General features: G+C 40.8%; 1 protein-coding gene across 4 annotated transcripts in view; it reads left to right on the plus strand.

Moving 5' to 3' along the window:
• Positions 1-24,152, plus strand: part of ARID5B (AT-rich interaction domain 5B) — a 189,883-nt gene that overhangs the window by 108,230 nt on the left and 57,501 nt on the right. The window lies entirely within an intron of this gene.

Here is a 24,152-nt window from a genome sequence, read left to right on the forward strand (position 1 = left end):
TCAAACCTGTGTCCTCAGGGATACTAGTCAGATTACTTTCCGCTGAGCCATAACGAGAGCTCCTGTAACTAAGATTTTAATTGCATTTCATGCACATTTAAGATGAAGACTCCATGTGGTAGGAATGCCTGAAGTCTCGTCCAGGCATGAGGGTAGAACCATTGGGCCATGGCTGCTGCCAACCTGAGTGTCACAGTGTGGCCAGAAGTAGCAGCAGAAGGTTGGGTCTGCTCCTTAGGCAGCAGGCTCAGGTAAAGCCCTTGGCTTGAGAAGTACAGAGCCATGATTTTGGAGGGATACACATTAGTTCTGTTAATTCCTGAGAACCTAAGAAAAAGCACAGTGTACTAGACAGGATGCTTGGCTGGAAGTCAGGAGACCTGGGTTCAAATCTGACCCATAGACGAAATAAGGAGCTTTGGCAACTCAGTAAACTCCCTATCTCCAGGTTTTACATGGGAAATGGAAGGTTAGACTGGCTTTTTGAGCTTTTGAGGATCTCAGACCTCTTTGAGAAACTGATGAAACTATGAATTTTCTTCTCATAAAAATGTGGATGCAGGAGTTCCCTGGTAGCTCAGCTGGTTAAGGATCCAGTATTGTCGCTGCAGCGGCTTGGGTTGCTGCAGGGGCGCAGGTTCAATCCCTGGCCCATGAACTTCCACATGCTTGCATGTACGGCCAAAAAAAATGTGCATGCAAATATCATCATCATCATCATCATGGCTCTAAACAATATTATTAGCAAAAATAGAAAATTCTGCATATATTTTTCAGGATTCATAGGTTATGTGAAACTTTGGATTAAGAACCTCTAGGAGTTCCTGTTGTGGCACAGTGGGTTAAGAACCCAACATAGTGTCTGTGAGGATATAGGTTAGATCCTTGGCCTTGCTCAGTGGGTTGAAGATCTGGTGTAGTTCGCAGATGTGGCTTGGATCCAGTATTGTTTGGGCCATGGCGAAGGCTGGCAGCTGCAGCTCTGATTCAAAGCCTAGCCTGGGAAGGCCATGTGCCGTAGGTGCGTATATTTGATTCCCCGTAGTTCTCACATACTTGAATTCTATCAGTAAAACAAATAATGCTTTGTAATGATTTTCTGTAAACTTTACATTCGTTAACTCTGCTAGCTCATTTCCTAAGAATTCCGGTTAATTAAAAAACATTTAATAACAGTAGCGCATACCTTTTATTGTTATTGAGAGACAACTCTGTGTAGGGCACTGTATTAGGTGCCTGTGTGTAGTTTGTGTACCTGAATGCTATCTATTTAATGAACTGTGTGTGTTTAATATGATTAACCTTTCTGTGAAAGGGCTTTGGGAAGTCAAACTTACCATTTACTAAACGCTTACTACATGTATTATCTCCTTAAAATCTCAGAATACTAAGGTGGAGGTATTGTTACCCCTGTTTTGCAGATGAAAAGACTGAGGCTCTGAGCCTTTTAAGGAAGTCATCCCACAGAGCTTCCTGGCCCAGCTCTGGGTACTTTACCCTGGGACTCCTACAGGGCATGTGGGGTTGCTTTTTAGTAAACTAGTGACTCCTGTGATTCATGATAATAATAACTACAGAATCCAACCTGTGCTCAAAATTTTTCGACAAAAAGGACCAAAAAAAAAAAAAAAAAGAAAGAAAGAAATTCATACAGAGGTAGCCAACCCCGTTCTCTGTGCTCATCTTCACAGTCTTTGTTTCTCCACCTTGTCTGCTGAGTGACTTGTGAATTTTGGCAAAGTTGGTGGCCTCCACCTTATGTGGCTCATATTGAACACCTGCGGTAGGTGAGTTGTAGCAGAGTGGGACAAGATCTGTGCCTTCAGCAGGTATAGCATCGGGCCTGGTGTTCTATCAGTGTCTTCCCTGGGCCATTCTCCTACGTGCTGTTGACCCTGGTTCCACATCTGACCTCGGCCCTCCATAGCACTTTATTGGAACACTGCCACACCACACTTACCCTCTTATGTCTTATCCATGGCTGTTTTTGAGCTTTGATGGCAGAGTCAAGCGTGCCCTGCAGGGCTGAAAATATTTATGCTCTGACCCTTTACAGAAGAATCTCCTGACCCCTGATATAGACCAAACAACTTGGTGCTGTATTTTATCAAATCCAAGACAACATGTTTGTGATACACAGTGTTTCTGTATCCACTGTCAGTAAATAAAAAGCATTATTGTTAAGATGCTGTTAATTGGGAGACCACCAATTCTAGAGACATTGAAATGTGAAAAGAATTTTGCATCTTACAATCAAACTTTGGTACTTTTCAGACAGTTTAGAGACATTTTTTTTTTTAAGTAGGAGTTCCCTAGTGACACAGCAGGTTAAGGTCCTGGCATTGTCATTACAGTGGCTTGAGTTGCTCCTGTGGCATGGGTTTGATCCTTTAGCCAGGGATCTTCTGCATGCCTTGGGCATGGCCAAAAAAGAAAAATAGAAAAAAATGTAAATATGGATTGTCTTGAAGACTATTTTCCTTTGCCTGTAAATCAACCAGTCTCTTGACTCCCTATGAAACCTGTAATAAAAGACCATGTCATGGGACCCAGAGAATTAGAAAAGTGCTGGCTTTTTGGCATCTGTCTCCCCAAAGACTGTTGCTATTAATGAGTGGAGGAAATATTTTGGCATTGTTCTCTGATACTATTTTCCAACTCCTATTAGTATAAATATTTCGGGTATTTCAGTACAGTGGCTTGCGTGGCAATAAAATTGTTGGTTCTTTTATTTCAGGGCTGGTATATTTGAACAGTATGCCTGTTCTTAAAATGTGTTGTGAGGCTGCATTACAAAAGGCTTTGTAGTAATTTGGAATGGAAGGCTTCTCAGATGCTGCTTATGGTCAGATTCTTACCAGTCTGAAAAATATGCTAATTACATACAAGGCTCTGAGCAAAGAGGGGGAACTCAATGTTACAATTTTAAACTTCCTCAAAACAAAAACAGGACACCACTTCAGGGGGAGATAGTGATTAATGCATAAACCAGGAGTTCCCATTGTGGCTCAGTAGGTTAAGAACCCGACTAGTATCCATGAGGACTTGGGTTCAATCCCTGGCCCTGCTCAGTGGGTTAAAGTATCCAGCATTGCTGTGAGCTGTGGTTCAGGTCACAGATGCCGCTCTGATCCTGTGTTGCTGTGCCTGTGGCATAGGCTGGCAGCTGCAGCTCCAATTCAACCCCTAGCCTGAGAACCTCCAAAGGCCGTGGGTGTGGCCCTAAAAAGGATAAAAAAATGCATAAACCGCATGTGCCTTATTAATCATATTAACCATTATACTTACACACTTTTGTGTACACACATTAACCATTATACTTACACATTTTGTATTCTCACATAAAATGTCCAAAGAGCATCCATATTTGCAAATATAAGTCATGTTTTGTTTTTTCATCAAAAATGGAAATTTAAGAATTCTAAGTCAGGCTACTTATTCTTTGGCTAATTCAGCAACAGAGTAAGTTATTAATGACCCCCAGATGTTGTTTATAGTGATTGGATATTTTCAGTTGTGAAATAATATTTTCTTTTGTGTGTGTATGTGCAACTGATATTTCTTAATATGCTCTACAGCATCTGAATAAAGTTTGATGGCAGAACAGTTTGCACGTCCAATGTAATTGCTTCTAAGTGAGCTCTTCATTCTTCACATTTTTAGCTCTAATTGCTTTTTTCCCATATGTCTAAAAATAAATATTTGCAAGTTTTGCGTTCTGCTACTCATTGTAATACATAAAATATTTGTACACTGAGCAAAATTCACTGATAATGTTTGCAATGGACTATTTAGAGAAAGTAAGGTTTGTGTGGTAAGAGGAGATAAAATACATTTTTATTAGTATAAATGCCAAAGAAAGCTGTTTATCATATTTTGAAAGAATATTTTTAAAGGAGTGGCCAGATATTTGACCTCTGGGACCATTTAAATAGACTCAGTTGGAAAAAGAGATCTGGAGTCAAAAATAGTCTCTTTTGCTATATAATGGATATTTTAAATGGTCTTTGGAAGGTGGAAATTCACTTTTGATGATCAGGGACAAGAGCCCTGCCATGTACATTATCTGAGTCCCTGACTTCCTGGGAAGGCCCCCTCTGCCTTCATTTCAGTGTATTCCAGCTCATTAGCACCTCCAACCCAAAGGTTGGCAGAGAAAAAGAGAAGAAGAAAAAATGAAATCACTTTTGCTCCTCTTAATGGCCTTTGGAAAGAATGGATCATGAATGAAATAGAAACTGGTGGGAAAAAAAACAGCTATTGGATTTTCTGTGTTTTCTTTTATCCTTGCTTTCTTTCATCGACTCAGATAATCAATAGTTGGCTTAAAGACTTTTAAATGAACTCTATAGCACGGAAGGCTTTGCAGCGATAATAGCAATATCATTATTCTCTTTACGTTCCCAAAGACTGGGTGAATTCCAGAGAGGTAAATATTGTCCACTCTCCATGTGGCTATGTTCCTGTTTTTTTTTTTTGTTTTTTTTTTGTTTGTTTTTTTTAATCTCCCCTCCCCAACCCCCAGATTAAAGGTAGCATTTATTTGTATGGGTTCAGATATGAACATCTGTTTGGCCACCAGTATTTTGTGATCCTGACCTGGCGATGTTTGGTATTACTGAAAGTTGGCAGGTTTGGTCTCGTCATCAGATTTGCTTCTTAATGTGCTGCTATATTTACAGTTCACCCAGAACAATCTGTGCCAAAGGTTTGCTTTTATCGGAACAGCTGCCGGATTTATACCACATCTCAAGGTTCTACTAGATGGGACAATAAAGTCATTCTTCAGTGTTTGCAGTACTTAGCCATCTTTCTGAGAGGTATTCTTTAAGGCATCCTGGCTGCGTGCCTCTCAAATTTCAGCCCCTCTTTTGGACCACCAGGCAGCCTAGAGCTTTTGAGCTTTGTCTTGGAAGTTCCTTCCATCAATCGGAATACTAAATTTACATTGTTAAGTTCCCTGGAGGTGTTAGGGCTCTGCATTCAGCAATTATTGTGAATCAGAACCTTAGCTAGGGTGAGTGCCAACATTCCAAGTGCTAGCACAATGGAAAAGAGAAGTGGTTTATATTAGAATATGGTCACATTCTTCTGATTAAACCCACTCAAAAAAGACAACATTGTAATATTTTCCAATGACTGTTTATCATGAATTACGTCAGCCTTCGTTTAAATTGCTATTATTTCTCCTTAATGCTTCTCGGTGCCTGCATTAATTTACAGCACTGGCAGCCTCGGGACCATGAAATAACCTTTCACAAGCAACACACAATAGTCAAGAGCATGGCGTTTGTGTTGTTAATTATTATAAGACTTCTTTAACTTTTACAAAGTGACATAAAATATTGTTGAGGTATTTATGGTTCAAGCTACTTTTACATGGATCTATTTTGCTTCTGGCTAGTTCTTAACTAAAGTAATCGTTTGTGGTTATTAGGCCGCCGGAGATATTATGTCAGAACTGGTTTAAGAGTATTATTATGTATCACATGTCATACACTACATGTCAGCACTTGAGGCTGTCTTTCAATAAAAACAAATGTAATTTTAGTTTGTACTCTTTTAGGGATTGGTGATTTGTAAGCTAACCTGAGTTCATTAGAAGGCGTCCCAATCCATGAGGGAGCCAGTCTCAGCCTTCCATCATTTGCTCTTGGTCTCTTTCCTGTGGATTTAAGATGTTTTCAAAACCAATTTTGGCAGAGGTCTAATTCAAAGTGAAGATTTGCTTCTGGGGAGCAACAGAATTAGCAAAGATTGGTTAATTGCCCATGATGGCTGAACTGGTTTTGATTCCCCCATTTTGTGGATTTTCTTATAGATTTCCTAAGCACTGGGTCTTCTGGGCATGAGAAGAGCATAGCCCAGAGAAGACCCTGCCTCACTGTTCAAAGAGGCTGCCCCCTAGAGGAGTTCTCTGGTGGCTCAGTGGGTTAAGGATCCGGCATTTTCACTGCTGTGGCTCTGGTTACTGCTGTGGTTCAGGGTTCAATCCCTGGCCTGGGAACTGGGAACTCCTGCATGCCACGGGATTGGCCAAAAGAACCCACAAAAACCTGGGAGTTCCTATTGTGGTGCAGAGGAAACGAATCAGACTACGAACCATAAGGTTGCCGGTTCCACCCCTGGCTTTGCTCAGTGGGTTAAGGATCTGGCGTTGCCGTGCGTTCTGGTGTAGGTCACATACACAGCTCAGATCTGGCGTGGCTGTGGCTGTGGCTGCGGCTGTGGTGCAGGCCAGTTAGCTGTAGCTCCGATTAGATCCCTAGCCTGGGAACCTCCATGTACTGTGGGTGCGGCCCTAAAAAGACAAAAAGACAAAAAGACAAAAAAAAAAAAAAAAAAAAAAAAGCCTAACTGGAGAAGCTGATAGTACAAAGAGACTTACCACCCCAATATTCAATAATCTGGAGAGAAGTCTTGGGTGAAGAGGGGTAGAAACAAAAAGGATGGGAACACATTTGAGTTTCCACAAAGCTACACTTCCAAGCAAACTTTGAATTAATATGTCACTCCCTGGGTTCCAAATACTATGCATATTTTCCAGTCCTTGCTTATTTAAAGCAAGAAAGGAAGGGCGTGCCAGAAAGTTTTACAAAGAATGAAAACACATTAATGACTCATGTGAACAATGACTGATTTTCTTAACATATAATTTCTTAATTACTGTCTACCAAAATAATTTGCATGATAATATTTCTCCCTCCCCTCCCCCATCTGTGTTTAAGAGTCATAAAATAGTGATCAAAGAGCCTATTTGATCAATAGTAGGGAAATAGAACTCCTTAATTCCTGGTGGATTGATGGGACTCTGACATTGGATATTCTTGAGAATAATCACCTCCAACACAATGGGCAAAATGAGCTTTCCAGTAAAACAAACAGCTTTTGAAAAGAGCTTGGGGGCATTTTCTTTAGCTTGATTTCAAGGAGGAAATTGTGACTTTTATGAAACTTGCATAAATTTACATGTATCCTGTCGGAGTTTTAAAATTAGACAACATGCCTGAATGCCCTGGAAATGAGTCTGCCATCCAGATTTAGAGTGTTTTTAGCTTTTTTAATTAAAGACATTTCACAAGCCAACCCCAGAGAAGAAGAGAATTAAAGCATTACATAAGAATGTAGCAAAGTTTGAGATTTAATGAGTGAATATTACCAATTTATAAAGGAGATAAAAGGTATGAAAGGAGCAGTTATTGGGAGGTGGGTTTTTTTTTTTTTTTTTGAATTTTTTTTTAAAATGTAAGAAGTGGAAGAAGTGAAAAGGCCAGGCTGCCATTTGCTGTAGCCCTCGTTCTGGAACTGGTTCAAAGCTCGCAAAACTGACTGTGGGGCTGTGAGGCTTGTTAATGAGCACTTGTGGCAGTGAACTGGGATCATGGGTTTGTCACATGAAAATATATATATATATATGTAAAACTCAGAAGATAGAAGAGGAAAGTTGTTGAGGCCATGTGGTTGTGAGAAACCCCAAACAATGGAAACCATCCAGAAGCCCATATTTAGGAGAATCAGTGCAAACCCTACAAATGCTCATTTTCAGTTCTTTAATAACTCCTGATAGTGTAATATAGTTATTGAAAATTATTTTTAGCTACACATGTTATACCGTTCAAAAAAACTTAGACTAAATACTGTCAGCCCATGTTTGCTTTCCTAGCATGTTATTCATTTATGGAGAAATTCAGAATGTAAAACATCTGGGAATTACGGTGTATGAGAAGTCATCTTTACAATGTGTATATTTCAGAACTTCTTTTGTGTATTTATTTAGAAATAGGGGAGAAATTCTGTAAACATGTTCTGGAATATACGTAGCATTTGAATATGAAAGAGAGCTGGCAGAACTGAAAACCCAAATTTCATTTTCTATAAATATTATTCTGTTGTAGGAATGGGTTTCTGAAATGAGAGAATTCAGATTATGATAAGGCAAATATCTCTCTTTGCCCTGGACTGGATTGTGTGAACTAGAAACGTCCATTCTGGCCTCTTCTGGGGTGTGATGCGATGTTTATGTCTCCATTAACAGATAGAGGAGTTAATTTACTTCAGCATTTTAAGGTTCAAGTTGGGGCGGTACAAAACTTACGGCATAGGTATAATAGAGTCTGGCCAGTGGGCTGATGGCTCCCTGGTTCTGTTAAACAGTGAGTCCATATACTTTATAGCCAGGCCTTTAAGAAACTGGCACCATCAGCACAATTACAGTAACTGGGAAATGACACAACAGAGAGAGGAGTCAGAGAAGGGAAGTTATTAATGATTTGTAATTTTCTCCTTTTGAGAGCAGTAGAAATAAGACCCAATCTTACCTACCTCTTTTCAATTCTTATACATTTCACATGCTGTAGTCATTTTAGTAGCTTGAAAGCCCCAGGGCAGTTTCCCCTGCACCATGTTCTCTAATCCTCTTCTTTTTCTGAAATATAATTAATTCATTGGGATATGGGCAGAGCTTATATCATTAAGTGTGTTGGTATAGTCCAGTGGGCTAGACCTTTGAGCTCTATAATCCTCCACACCGACTTTTTCAAGATTCTAAAACCCATTCTGTGGAGGAGGTTCTTTAGACAGCAGGTGGGTTTCCAGCTAAGGGGCGCTCTTGCTTTATTTTAACCCACTAGGGCATGGGGTCCTTTGAAAACCTCAGTGCTATACTTGTGCCTCACAGCCACCGTGATCCTTCATTTGTGGCTTTGACTCTGGGCTTAATATGATTCAAGGGCCATCATCAAAGGAATATTAAAATCAGTGTGTTTTCCACAGCAGATATTCCTGAGTCTAGTGACGAACTAAAATAACAGGAGCTGGGAGAAAACCTTCTGGCCAGGAAATTAACTCAGAATTTAAACAAAAAACAAACCTCCCAAATCCCTCAGTGTGAACAATCCACAGAGCTCTCCTATAACTAGAATACAAGGTTGAATTTGTTCATTAACAGGGCAGCCAAACCCATTGAACCAGTGTTACTAATTTACCATGTCTTTTCTTAAGAGTTTAGATGAGGTCTCTAGATCAAGGAAATACTGGAAACAAGCCAAGGAGACAGGCCTCTGTTGAACTTTTTCCCTTGCCTAGACTTTCAACACTCTGCAGAATGAATCCCACCCTTTCCCAAGTACCCAGTACGTTATGGCAGGACCTGGTGGATGACTCAGAGAAGACTGTTATGAGGATTTTAGCCCCTTGATGTTGGCCAGCTCATGCCCCTTACAATGAACCACCCTTATGTGTTCATTAAAGTACTTGTTAGCAGGTAGTTGAATATTTGAATGTAAAAAAAAAATGCCTGTTAAAGTATCCTTTAGTTCAGACTGTTGATGGATTTGTTTGCTCCTTAAATTTAAGTGAGGGATCTCTTCCCCAGTGCCTCTTTCAGCCATTGTTCAGAGTATGAAACTGAGCGGCCCTGAGAGAAATATTGCTGTCTTCAGAGTTCCATGTATATATCCATAAAGTCCTTTCCAGTCTACTTACACCAGCTAGACCAAATAGCATATTTATATACACACGGACAGGTCATTGCCACATTTTGAGGCATATTTTTATACCAGAAGAAGGAAATACTGAAGGAGGACAGAGAAGGCTTAGGTATGTGCACATTGTTTGGTACACTTGTGTTGACAATAGCCTTGAACCTGATGAGATTTTACGTCTTACTTCTAAGGGAAGGTACTCAGAGCAGCTGCTATTTACAGCCTACTGGGATTGGTGGAGTTGTGGGCAAAATCATCTATAGAATACAAAGCCATTAATTTCACAGACCCTAAACTTTTGGTTGGAGATGATGAGGGATTTGTGGGTAATTTTTCACACCAGTGCCCCCACTTCCCTTCTAAATCGTCACAGTAGCATTTAGCTGGTAAATATGATTTTCTTTGTTCCTCCAAGAGTCCTTTGAGATAGACTTTAAGGGAAATAACATGAGCCCATTTCACAAATGCAGAAACAGCATTGCTGAAACTCATGGGATAAAATATGTTTATGGAAGAGTCTGGAATAAACCAGTACCTGTGTTCTAGTGATGTTTCTCGCAGCCCTTGAAGTGAAGGCAGTGCTTTGAGCGTTGTGGTCTACTCATTTTTGGGAAACAGATGACAGGTATTCAGGAAATTTATCCCTAGGTTTCCATAATTCTTGGTCTGGTTTTTTTTGTTCATTCTGTTTTTTGTTAATTTAACTTTACAGAGTTATCTTATCTTGTATACAAGAATAACACCTGTTTCCCATGGTTGTCCTAAGGATTAGGCAAGGGAATGTATGGGCAGTGTTTAGCACTGTGCTCCTAGCATAGTAATTTTAATATAATAGCGATAGAGGTCACACAGAGGTGGAGCTGGTGGTGTGCCCTCTCCTACTTCACCCCTTTTGTGTCTTAAATAAAGGTAAGAGACTTCTTAGGATCCTCAGCAATATCCACACAAAGTTATGGTGGATTTTGTTTTAAGTGTCTGACCCCTATGCATATGCAGCTTCCTGGTCAAGCCTCAGTCTCCTTAGCTATAAAATGAGCAAGATACTCCCCTCAACACAGAGTCCCGTCTTCATCCATCCATCTGTTCTTCTTTCAGTTGAGGTTACCATTCATCAATTAAACAAATGTATTTAGGGAGAACTTATTATGTGTTATTGCATTAGACCTTGTGCCAGACTTAATGAATTAAACAGACATGAGTCTCCTGCCATCCTGAAGTCTAAAGTCTAAGGATGTGACTAGTCAGCACATATATATATATACTAGTAAGCCTATATATATAGGCACAGAAATGCATGCACACAACAGAATTACAAGCCATGATAAGAGCTACAAACACAAGATTGCTGTCTAGATTAAATGAAATAATGTATGTGAAAATACAGTAGTTGCCACTGTGGTACAGTGGGTTAAGGATCCAGAATTGTCTCTGTGGTGGTGCAGATTTGATCTTGGCCCATTGCAGTGGGTCAAAGGATCCCATGTTGCCGCAGCTGCAGGGTAGGATGAAGCTGCGGCTCAGATTTGATTTCTGGCCCAGGAACTTTCATATGCTGTGGGTGTGGCCAAAAATAAATAAATAAAGCAGCATGGGCTATAAAATGTAGAACTTTAGAGACTAAATTTTGACTAATGCAACACCTGCTGTCTTGGCGGCCAGTGGCTACCACACATGTTCAGTGCCTGAAGTTTCATGGTGATACCACCACTCCTTTTTCTTTGAGACTTGTTTCAGAAAGAGTGGAAGGGAACCTTTCTGTTGAGTTTATAATAGCAATTACAAGCTGATAAGGGCAAACCATTCATCAAATGATCATACCTCCGGACTTTATCTTTTGGGTCAAATGTTTCCTGATTGATATTGACTACCATATCTTAAGCAGCTTTGAACAGATAAGAAGCTAGAAAAGAAATTCCTTTGAAGGAGATTTGACAAAATTATGTTTTCAGATTTTTTTTTTCCCTTTAAGGAGAGAGATTAACTTCTCATTGTTCTTCTTAAAGAGCACAAAAGCTATAAAACCATTGAATTGAAGAAAATGCAAAAAAAGTTGTCATGGGTAGATATTGAATGAGTTCCCACTGGTTGCAAATTATCATCTGTGTTGATATTCTTTTCTTGTTCTGAAATTGTTTGGAAAGGACTTTCCAAATAGAGTGACCCTGTATCAAAGACACTTAGGAATACACATTATCCCAAGAAAAGATATCCTCTTGATTATTATATGTATAAGTGCCCTACTCCTGGAAAGAGTGCTGTAAGCAAAGTCTTTGCAGGTTACATAAAATTTATTTTCATTGAACATTATTTGTGAAAGTAGTATTTTAAAGGTGGTGAGGATAGATTTCTGACCGTGGGCCTGATATCCAGCTTTTAATTGAAATGACCGTAAACATTGTAATTAATCAACCATGTACTCAATTATAAAGTATATAATTACATTCCAAACAGTAAAAGCCTCCTAAAGTGTATATAAATCAATTAATCAGGGCAATACAGTAACCAATCACATAAAATTATATTTAATGGGATGTGTCATTTATCACAGTGTTTTCTGAACAACCCTTATCTTACATCTTTGTGATTCATCTGTACCTTATTTTTTTACTGTAATAAATCCCACAGCAAAGGAATCTCTTTTTCTTGGCCATAGAATTTATGACGTTATTTTGAGCAGATTGATACAGGTATCTTTAAGGAGACTTTGGAATGGGGAAGATTTGGGGACATTTCTAATGGATTTTTGGGAAAGTAATCTGAATTTGTCTCTCTGCCATTACTCATTATGAATTTCCTTATAACAAGCTTGGGCATTTGTACTTAAGTTGTAGTCTTGCTATGATATCCACAGTTGGCATCTGTTGCCTTGAAATTAGCTAGATGACCTATATTTGCTTGTGTCTGGCAATAGCTGCTAGATCCTACAGCAGAGGTGTAATTAGAAAAACATGCTAAGTACAAATCACTCTTGATCAAGCCACTGAACATTGAGGAGAAAAAGTAGAACCAACTTATAACCATACATTGGCACCTATATTTACATACATCCTTCAAGTTTTATTTGTATCATCAAGCAGGTCATTCCAGAGTAGGCTAACTTAGGGACAGTGGAATTGAAGCAAAGGAAAAGCATATCTGAATTTTTGACTTTGGCAAATCGAAAGGATTTCTAAAATATTTTGATACATATATTCCAAAATGACTTTCTTTAAGTGGATGTTCAAGAAGAGTTTGTATCTGGTGAAGAGACACCAAAACCCTGGTCTGGCACATTCTGACTTGTGCCTCAGAATGGCTAATAAAGAAATATCTGAGTAACTTGGAAAGGGTGAAGGCAAGCTTTTTTTTTTTTTTTTTAGTTCATTCTTTCCTCCCTCTCTCCCTCTCCCTCTCTCCCTCTCTCCCTCTCTCCCTCTCTCCCTCTCTCCCTCTCTCCCTCTCTCCCTCTCTCCCTCTCTCTCTCTCTCTCTCTCTCTCTCTCTCTTTCTTTCTTTCTTTTTATGGCTATACCTGTGGCATATGGAAGTTCCCAGGCAAGGGGCTGAATTGGAGTTGTATCTGCAGGCCTACACCACAACCACAGCAATGCTGGATCTAAACAGCATCTATGACCTACGGTGCAGCTTTCAGTAATATGGGTTCTTTAACCCACTGAGTGAGGCCAGGGATCAAACCTTCCTCCTCACAGATACAGTGTCAGATTCTTAACCCACCAAGCCACAATGGGAACTCCGGAGTGAGCTTTCTGATAAGGTGGTGCTACAACTCACTTACCTCCTTTTCATCCCCTTCAGTTGAATCCAGATCCCAAATGGCTTTTCCACATGTGAAGTCAGACTTGTGCTGAGTAATTATATGCAATCCTTGTTGCAAGAAACACCGCCACACAGAACTGACTGGGGCAGGACTGCCAAATGCAGGGACCTGAAGGCCTTCTCCATCACATGGGGAGCTCATGACTTTCAATACCCCACTTTCCTGAATAATGTACTAGCAGATACTGATGGGGAGGACACTGGGTATGTTCATTCATCCATATGTCCAACCTGCATGCATTGATAAGCAACTATGTAATTGTATGTAGCCTGTGTAAGGAAGGCTATAGGACTAATATGATAGGGAACACAACACAGTACCAACCCTTGAGGCACAGACATGCTAATGGGGACATCCTTGAATTAAACAGGAACGTATTACTTAAGTACCATGATATAGAGCAAAGTGAGTCCTTCTCACATTGAATAGAAGAGAGGAACAAACTTATTATTTTTAAATTTTGATTATTCCCTGGAATATCTTACTGAACTAATGTAATGGAGGGACTGGCAAGTTTTACAAGTGACTAATATATTAATCCCACTCTTCCCTTCTGCCTTGTCGGGTTGTCAGTTGAGTCAGGGCTTAAAAATGGAACTTGATGAAATTTGTTCTGAAGATGTTGACTAATACCAATTAAATTCCTAAACATCACACACAGATTGATTATGTCTTTTTCACTCTTTTTAAAGACCCAAAGACACACCTAGTTAATAACCTGCTCCATGTCCTTAATAAAGAGCAGGCTAATTAAAAATTGTTTGCTAGCTAAAAATGAATAAATGAAGAATCACATATTAAAACAGGCGTCATTGGCCTGCAGAAGGCGCTGAACAGCATGGGCTAATGGGGAATGAGAGGAGTAATTGTGAGCCCTTTATCATCAAGGATGACACGTGCAGATGTAGAGCTGTGTCATGGAAAGGGGAGCTGGGGTAAGGAGGCCTTTGGTGAGGGCAGCCAGCCTAGTCTAGAGCTGGGTCCATAATACAGACTGAAAGAGCAGGGAAGAAAACAAAGTCTGTATTTCCTCTCTTCCTCCCTGTATCTCTCTAACCCTGCTATCCATCACACCCTTCCGGTCACCAGTCCTGCACCAACCCCCTTGAATCCACCTGGGTGGCTTGTGAAGGTCTCCAGCATAGAAGGCCATTACCACATGGGGTGATGCATGGAGACAGGTAAGAGGAAAATTGTCCCTACTGTATGCTCCATACAGCTGGGTAACACGGGACTATTTTTAGTCTCTTGGCCTTGCTTAAGTCTAAATCTCTGCCTATGTCCTTCTTGGAAAAGAAACCCTCTCCTCATGGTTTTACCCCCCAAACTGGCCAACGTCTTCCATCATGCAGGTCTCAGCTTAAAAGCCATTTCCTCAGACAGGTCTTCCCTGATGTTTCTGGGAGTTCAGTATCCCCTTGACATCCCAGAGCTTCCATTCTTGCTTGTTGCTAACACCTACCCATCCCCTCTACCATACCCTTCTCTTCTCAGCTTTGCTAGAGTAGGTCTGAGGAATGTCTGGAAACCATTGTGTCCCCTATGTAGCCTCCATAACCTAGGTAACTATGTTGAAAGGATGTTTCAGTTCTGACTCCCAGCAAACGAACTCAGTGCTGCTTCCCTCAAAAGCAAGAACCTTGTCTCATGCTTCTTTGGTGACCCACTTAAGACTAGTTGGTGCCCAAGAAACGTTTGTTGAAAAAAATTCTTAATTCTGTTATTCTGTTTAGCTTAGCTAGGCATGAGAAGAGTTCCCTTCAGTGATGTGTGGGACAGGGAGAGGAATGAACGGGCTTGGGCTTGTTCCTTTCTTCGCCGGAAGGAGTTACATAAGCACAGAAACACTAGTTGATAGTATTGAATGAGCAACCACATGTGAAGCGTGTGCCAGTTGTTGCTGCATTCTGCTTTACAGGCTCTTTGCTCCTCAGCCTTCATCTCAGGGGACAAAATCTGTTCCTTAGTAGGGTCTTCGTAGCTGCTCTGTGGAGACAGGTGGCATGGTGCCAGGAGGATGGACTTTGAAGATAACAGGAATCTGGGTCTCAGTCTCCATTCACTGGCTACCTTTGTGATCCCAGGCAATGACTTAACCTCTTTAAGCCTCAGGTCTCTCATTTTTAAGTTGGCAGGAGTGACACCACATACTTCAAGGGGATATTACAGCCATTCCTCAGTATCCCCGGGGTCGGGGGTGGGGGATTTGATCCAGGCCACCCTCTGATGCCAAAAATCTGAGGATGCTCAAGTCACTTTTGATAAGATTTTATTTGCATATCACCTACATATCAGCCTCTCCTACACATTCAGTCATCTCTAGATTACTTACCCGTGCCTAATAACAACGTAAATCCTATGTAAATAGTTGTAAATACAATGTAAATATTATGTAAATAGTTGCCAGCAGGTGGCAAATTCGAGTTTTGCTTTTTGGAACTTTCTGGAGGTTTTTCTTATCTGTTTGTGATCCGAGTTTCGTTAAATCCAAGGATGGAGAAGCAGGTGGCAGCGGAGGGCTGACTGTGTCTGACGGTTAAGTGAAGTGCTGCATGTAACGACTCCAGTGCAGCACCTGGCATAAAGCATTTGTTAGGGACCAAGAATACATAACCCCTAAATCAAGAGAGGTTCGCTGGCCTCCATCCACTCCCCAGAACTGTTTTTGAGGCAGTTCGAGGTGGCTGTAGGTGCACAGAGAGGCCTAGGATATGTCTGTCCAGAACATTCCAGAGCCACAGTGTTCCTGCCTCCATTTGTATCCTCTTCCTCCCCTCCTGCCCTCCCTCTAAACCCCTGCTCTTGCACCCACCATACAGACCACCTCAATTCCAGGGCGCTGTGCCTTCTCTTTTCTCAGTGGCTTTCCAAAAGTCAACTTGAAAGTTTAGAGTCATATTTATTTATTTAATGTATTTTCATCTCTGATAGCAACCTCTGTTTTTTTCTATTATCCTCACTATTTTCTTAAGTTTATGTCATAGGGAAGACATAATCTCTGGTTGGAATTAGCCAAAATGAGACTATATGGCCAAGAAAGAGTAAGAAGACAATTGTAGGATCTAAGACCCAGAAATAATAATAATAATAATAATAATAATAATAATAATAATGCTTATATGCTATTTACTATGTGTCAGGCACTCATCTGAGCCCTGAATCATTTCATCCATTTTACAGAGGATGACACTATTTGCCCACATGAACCCTATAGTGGAAAGAGTGTGTCATTAGCCTACTTTGTCCATAGAATTCCAACTTGATAGAAAATTATGTTTCTCCACTTAATAGTCAACCAGAGGAGATTGCCTTGCCACAAGTTCAACCCTTGTTTAGTTCAGACATTGACTCAATTTATAGAAGTCTAGGTCTCTGTAGATTTATCATGACATTTGAATGTCCAAAGAAAAAAAGCGGGGAAAACATTAAGAAATGAAATCTATGTTTACTGGTAAGAAGCACAGTGCATTTGGCATCAGCGGAAAGCTTAGTCTTTGATGTGGAAAATAGAAGACTTCTAGCCGTTTTCATTTGGGTCAGAGAAAGAGATGATGGCTCTATGATAAGCTTAGTGGGTTCTAAAGCTAGATGTAATAATTGATGAGCCACAAGTTGCCCTGCCCTGAGGATATGCAAGTGTGAAATACATCTCAGGAAAAGTGTGGTCAGTGAGGAACCACACAACAGGAAAAGCAGAAAATATTTAATAAGACAAGTCCCAGTGATCCTGTGAGAGAGACTTTGTTCTAAGCTGAGGCTATTTAGATCTGTGAGTTGGGGGGCTGATGAGAGATGGTAGAAGAGACAGAGAAGTGTGGAGTGATTTGGGTGAAGCTTCTTACCTCCTGACATACAGAAGCCAACAGCCTGCAGTGTCCCTATTCTGTATAGCTGCCTAAGGAGGAAATGTTTTATTTTAGGTAGGGCAAGGTCCTCAGTGTTAAACAGTTTTCCCCTCGTTTTTGAAAATGTTCGCACAATTAATGCCTCTTGCATGTATTCAACAAAAGTTGCCTAGCAACCATCAAAAGCATTTGGGGAGCACAGAGGGACTAAAAATGAATGAAGAGCAAAAGCAGTTAGAGTTGTAGCTGAGATGACCAGGTTTCTGATACCAATATCAAAGCCGAGCCCCTAGGAATCAGGCCAGGCATCTTTAAGAGTAACAAGATCTAGTCTGGCGTCCTTAGAGACCCACGAAAATATCCTGTTCATGTTGGACACATGCAAAGAGGTAATATGGGACTATAAGAGGGACCTCTAAGTGTAGTTTGATCCACTTCTTTGCCTTCAGGCAGGATTGCTTCCTACCTAATCCCAAATGGTTGAGTAGATAATGGGGTTTTGGAAAACGCTTGAGAAGAAGGATTATAACACCTCCTCTGGTAACCCACTTTGAAATCTTGCAGCCTTTGGACTGAGACCATGAGGTAAAGAATGTGGGTTAATCCAGGAATTAACCTCTTCTCTTCAGGTTACTGATTTATACCAATAGTTGGCTCCTGCAGTCATACCTTATTTGAAATGAAAAGAACCTAAGGGACCTTCCAGATCAGAGGCCATTTCTCAGGTGCCCAGAAGTGATAGCAGAGAACCAAGAAGGACAAGGGCCAGTGGGGCCGATAAGAAATGAGGAAGCAGTAGATACCCATGCTCTGTCTAAAAGGAGCAGCTGCTTTTCAGCTCCAGTTTCTTACTGTGTTGTGGGAATATGAGCCCAGTGTTGTCAGCTCTCTCAACTCTTTAAGAAAAGCCAGGCATATCATTTTTTTAATGTGAAAAATCTCATGATTTTCAGTTGATAATACACACACACACACACAAGTCAGCGAATTAAATAAACTCTGCTACCAGGCAGATTTGGTCCAAGAGCCAATCTTGTTTAATGAAGCCCTAATGTTATAGATGGGGGAACTGAGGCCTGGGGAATGAGGATACTTACTCACATTCAATGAGTATGTGAACTCCTTAAAAGTCAGGAACTGTGCTGTCTTCTCTGTTTTATCCCCAGCTGGACTAGAACAGGGTCAGGCATATAACAGCAACTCCACAGGTACTTACTGAATCAACAAATATTAGATGGTAGAAGCAAAACCAGGACTTGGTTTGGCCAGTAAGAAATCTTGACCTTAAATGCTTTTTCTTCAATAATTCTATTTTTCTTCTAAGTGACCTTCACTAAGTTCTATTTAGAGAGAACTTCCTCTTCTCTTTGGCCATACTGTGGTTTGTTTAAAGTGACATTTGATTAAAAGGAATGATCTCAGGAGTTCCCTTCATGGCTCAGTGGTTAAAGAACCCAACTAGGATCCATGAAGATACAGGTTCGATCCCTGGCCTCTCACTCAGTGGGTTAAGGATCCAGCATTGCTGTGAGCTGTGGTGTAGGTCTTAGATGCAGATGGATCCCGTATTGCTGTGGCTGTGGTATAGGCCAGCAGCTATAGCTCCAATTTGACCCCTAGCCTGGGAACTTCCATATGTGGTGAGTGCAGCCCTGAAAAGAAAAAAAGCAAACAAACAAATAAATAAATAAAATGAAAGGAATGATCTCATGAAAATGCCAGAAGAAAACTCTAGATTCCATCCAGGGTTCAACCTTCCCATAGATTTGTCTATATCAGGCCTCCTGCAAACAATAGGTTGCTTTTCGTCTCGGCCTACCATATTCAATTCCACTCAGTTTTTTCATGTATTTATTGAGCTCCTACAATGTGCCAAGACCTCTGCATGGTGATTCAAGACATAGGCCATTAAGATGTGCTGGGGGTAGGGGTGGGGGCTTCAACAATTAATTTAAAGAATAAAGATATTTGGCATAGTCTCTCTCTCTCTTTAAAAAAAATTTTTTTGGGGGGTCCCATTTAGACAACACTTTACTGTGTGGCAGTTTCCTTTCTTTACTTTCTGTTTTGAGATTTAACATTGCCCAAAATATAGATTCAGTTATCACCAAGACAGGTTCTCATCTTTTAACAACCTCTACTTATTGCCTCTTAGTTGGAAGGCTCTGCCAGAATGGACAAGTCACCCTCCAAGGAGGTAGACCAGATGTCAAGTGATCCTCCAGCTTGCAGTGTACTTACTCTTTTTCCTTGGGGTCTAGAAGGTGTTTACCTCTCTGCTGAGGGTTCAGGTGTTTCCAGTGTGTCAGTACCTCCCCCACAAGAGAACTACTGGACTCCCGCAATGTTTGAAATGATGTGTGTCTTTGTGCAGACATCCACCATTTACTAGGGTTTTATAGGTACCAACTAGTGTGTTAATCATGTTGTCTCATTTTTTTTTTCATGCATAGTCTTTCGAGATAGAGATATCACCTCTTTTTGATAAATTGGCAGATTCAACCCCAGAGAGAGATGGACTTGCCTAGTTGCTTGGGTTGTGAATTTTATGAAGTGCTACCTCATCTCCAAGCCTCTGCCTACTTTATTTCTTTATGAATCTTGGGTAACCAGCTGCAGTTTACCAACTTCACCAGCATTCTGGAGATGAAAGGTGTATCTTTTTTTTGGAAGCAAATTCCAAAGGGCATTTTAAACCAAGTGAAGGATTTTGAATGAGTCTGTGTTTAATTTCACAACAGTGTCCTTTGCTGGTGAAGATAATCAGATGTAATGTCATCTGCAACCTCTCTGCGTGTGTGATTTCATAAAACTGGTGTAGCAGTTTATTATTATAAAATTAGTATAGCATAGAACAAACCCGGGATGCAAGCCAGATGAAATAGACAATGACTAGTTATATAAGGTTTTGGAAGCACATGTAGTAGAACACAAGCTCACTGTATTTTCTTCTCAATTGTCTGCTGTTTGTTAATGTTTCCTTTTCAACATGATTGCATCTCAGTTTAATAGCACTTGCCATCTCAGGCTTTATGGTGCCAGGCCTGACATAGTTACATCCCCTCTGTGCTAAAAATACTGCATGTATATATTCAACCGCAACCCGACATGTTTAGCTAATGGGTTACTCAGGAGCTATGTGCTTATATAATTAAGTGATGTATGTAATTTTGTGTTAACACATTTGCAATGTTTTTTCCCTGGTGATTGCAATGCTTTATTCTGTGTAAAGTGTGACATTTTAATTCCCGTTGAACAATTTCCTACCTTGATTTGCCTTGTTTTTGTGGCAGGGGATTATTTTGCAATCAAGATAAAAGCATTATTTATGAAATTTCTAGGCTATCCCATTACTGGGAACTTTTAACTGCAGATCAATCTCCTATTTTATTGATCTTTGTTAAGAAAATCTTTATTGGAATTTAAATTTAATCTCCACACTGGATTGGCCCAGAATTTCATCTGCAGGAACATTTTTTTCAGGCAGCTTTGCAGAGATGGAGCTTCTTAAGAAGTAATTCTCACCAGTCTGCCATCATCCTCAGGCGACTTTATTTCTGTTAGGCATTGCTGTCTTTTCCCCTGTTAAACAGGTTTTCCGACAGAGCCAGCCATCATCCTGTGGTTTTTGAGGGTCTCGGCAAAAATATCAATTCACAGACAAAGCAGGTCTCTATAAAGCATTTAAGTGGTTGACAATAGGTGGGACTGCGAGTTACACAGTAGAAATGGGGGTGTACCCCTTTCCCCCCTTATTCATGGCAATTGTGACCAAGGGGAGGTGCTACAGACAGGAAGGTAAACCACCAACAACAAACAGCTCAGCCACCTTGCCCTCTTCAGAGGTATTTCTTTCTCAGTGGGGATCAGCAGCCTGGGCAGTTTAATAAACATCTGCTAGACTCTCCTTAAGTCCTGGACACTGCTTCAGAATCTGATCCAGAGAGTCATTTGATCTGGGAGTGTTGATTGAGCGCCTACTTTGACGATGCTACAGTGCCCAAGACAGACATCATCCCTTTAAAGTCTGGATGGGGAAGGAGACCCAACCCACAGATGATTTTAATATGCAGTGATGGGTACTAAGGCAGAAGCCTACTTGATATAGACCTTACAGATAAAGGGTTCCTCCGAGCTGAAGATATGGGAGAAGAAGGAAGCTTTTCAGGAGATACAATGCCCAGCGCAAGGCTAGGAGAACAAGAACAAGTTGGGGCAGGTGGGACAAAGGTGAGAAAGGAAGGGTATTGTGGGCAGAGCCACCCAGGGAGCTCAGGCACACAGCGGTGGAGCTGGGGGAGGTGGTTGGGACCTCTAGAGCCCTCGTTACTCTTGGAAGGTGGAGAGGATGCTCCAGAACAAGTTGGGTGTGGTCTATTTTTGCCAGACGGCTTGATTCCCAAAGCCTTTCCTCCCCTGAGGAGTCCCCTTTGGTTTCAGCCCAGCCCAGCATAAGCAAGCAGGTGGCAGGCTCTGCAGCCAAATGCAGGAACGCTGCCCTGAAGGGTTTGTGAGTGTTTCCCTCTTAGTACCTCCCACTTGGGTCTGAGCAAGCAGCTGGGAGTGTGGTGTACAGAAGTCCCGCCTGAAGGACCCACGGTCCTTTCGCTCCAAGTGAGCTTTCCCCCGTTGTGTGTTTTGGCATTTGAACACAGCGGGAATGTCCTTGTCAGCTCCCATTTGACTTTATTAATTGCAGTTCCTTGGAAAGTGTGTTTTAGTTACGTGGTCTTGGGATGACAGAGCTCGCCCTGCAGAGACCCAAGAGGAGGTAGTTGGGGCTCATTGGAAAGCCATCTGCTGCCAAGGCATTGCTGCTGGTCCCCTGCAGCCAACAGAGACTGGTATCTATCATGCTGTGTGACTTCAGGCAATTCACAGAGTCTCTGGGCCTCCCTTTCCTGATGCGTGGAATAAGGGTTCAGACAAGATGGTGTCTAATGTTCCCCTTAACGCTCCTGAATGTCGTCATGCTATAAATTACTCAAACTAAGAATTCTGCCATCATCACATCTGCAGCCAACACTGGCTCCAAATCCAGTAGAAAAGTCACCAGCTACTTTCTGCACTTCCCATCTTAGAAGTGCACTTTCTTTTCCTCACATCTTGAAGCCACTTTCTGCACTTCATGTCATGAAGGAGGCCGTCTACACTAGCACTCGAATCTAGATTTTAATGTTTTAAGACACAAAGGGAATTGCTAAGCCTCTGAATATTTCTAGAATATAGGGTGGTAAGGATCAAGGGGGCCATTTCATTAGCAGTGTCGCAAGAGGCCGTCACCTAGCAGCTCCGTATTGTTTCCAGGCCCCACCCCTACCCCCACTCCCCTAGCCCTGAGGCTGTGGTTAATAATGTCAAAAGAATGTTTTAAAATTGCTCTTCTGTTGATTCCAAAGAGTCAGAGCCCTCACGTGGTTAGAGTCCTGGGCTAGGAGTCAAATTCTAAATTTAATTCCAAACTCTGTGAACGTCTTCATTCCTCACTCCCTCACCATTTCTTGATGTTTCAGTTTTCTCATCTGCAAAATAGGCATAAGATCCCCTGCGCCTCAGAAATATTTGCAAGAGGCTTTGTTGTACACAAGGATTGGCATTATATTGGGGCAGAATATCATTTTCCATTCCATAATAGGAATTAAACAAAGCCCTTTTGACTATGTACCTTGTGTAAACTCCCTGTGCTTAAATGCTGATGAATTTCAGAGGTCAGCAAACACCACCCCCTTTCTTCATTATATTTTTTAAAGCTAAACAAGGCTAACTGGGGAATTCATTTTGGAATAAAAAGACATGAAAGAAAGGGTATTTCAGCTTGCACAATAGTACAAAGAAGAACAAGAATCATCATGTTTGCAAAAGAACTCACAGCTGTTTAATTTTGTAGTAAAATTACTTTAGAAACTTTGCAAATTCAAAGACAAAAACCAAACAACTGTTGCAACACTGGACTTCCACGTGCGAGTGGAAAAGCCAAGTTAAAATTAATCTGCCCCTAAAATCATATTTACAAGTACAGAGCATTTTTTGTTAATGCTGGTTGGAGGAGCGGTTTTTATCTAAAGAGAGACACATAAAAGAGGGAAATGGGACATTTACTGGTAATAAGAAGAAAAATAGTTTATGTTCTCATGTACTTTGCCCCCAGCTTTTTCTTAAGCTGCTCAGTCTGTTTTAATACCAGGTTTGTTTGCTTTTTGGGGATGGGCCTGTTAGGCAGGAAATTGTTGAAAGGCCTACAGCAGAAATTTGATTTAAATGATGTTTTTAAAAATTAAATACCAAATTGGGTGACCGATTATTAAGTTTGGAGTTCAGATTTTTATAAAATTTTATTCTTAGAGGATATGGATAAATTCTGTACTGACACTTGGTTCTATAAATTCCAAGTTTCCATATGTTGCCTATTGTCAGAAACAAATAAACCGTTCCTTATTTTAAAAGAAAAAAAAAAGTTGTTCTCTTCCATATTAGGGAATTATTCAGACTTCTTTCTTTGGTTGCTATAATTCCAAACCAGTTGGAACATCAGTCTATTTTTAGTTATGAAGAAACTTTTAAAATGTAGGCATGACTTTTTCTAAGGTTCGAAATCTCATAAAAATCAATTTGCCACATATCTAACAGTCATGGCTGTAAATATAGTGATGTCATTGTATTCCAAGAAGACAAAGTTCTAAATTTCCGTATTACTGGCCCTACCTTCCTATCTCCCATCCTTCTCCACATAGGAGGGCTGGTAAATGTAAATTCTAAAACCTATAAAACAACATAAGGTTGTGATTTGTGACTGTTTCTGTCAAGGATGAATGTCCTTACCTGTATTTGATTAAACTCTCTTGTTAGTTTCTGGGTCTTTATGGTCTTCCCACCACATCCCAGAGATTGACCACAAGAGGGCAACCGAGAGTTTATTTTCAGCTAACAAAGCTAGAAACGGTTTTAATACCAGCCAAGTGTTTTAACTTGCTAAGGATTTATTTCCCCGCCTTCCGATTGCCACACATGC

Source organism: Sus scrofa, chromosome 14 (genome assembly GCF_000003025.6).
Source record: "Sus scrofa isolate TJ Tabasco breed Duroc chromosome 14, Sscrofa11.1, whole genome shotgun sequence".
In the NCBI taxonomy this organism is placed as follows: Eukaryota; Metazoa; Chordata; class Mammalia; order Artiodactyla; family Suidae; genus Sus; species Sus scrofa.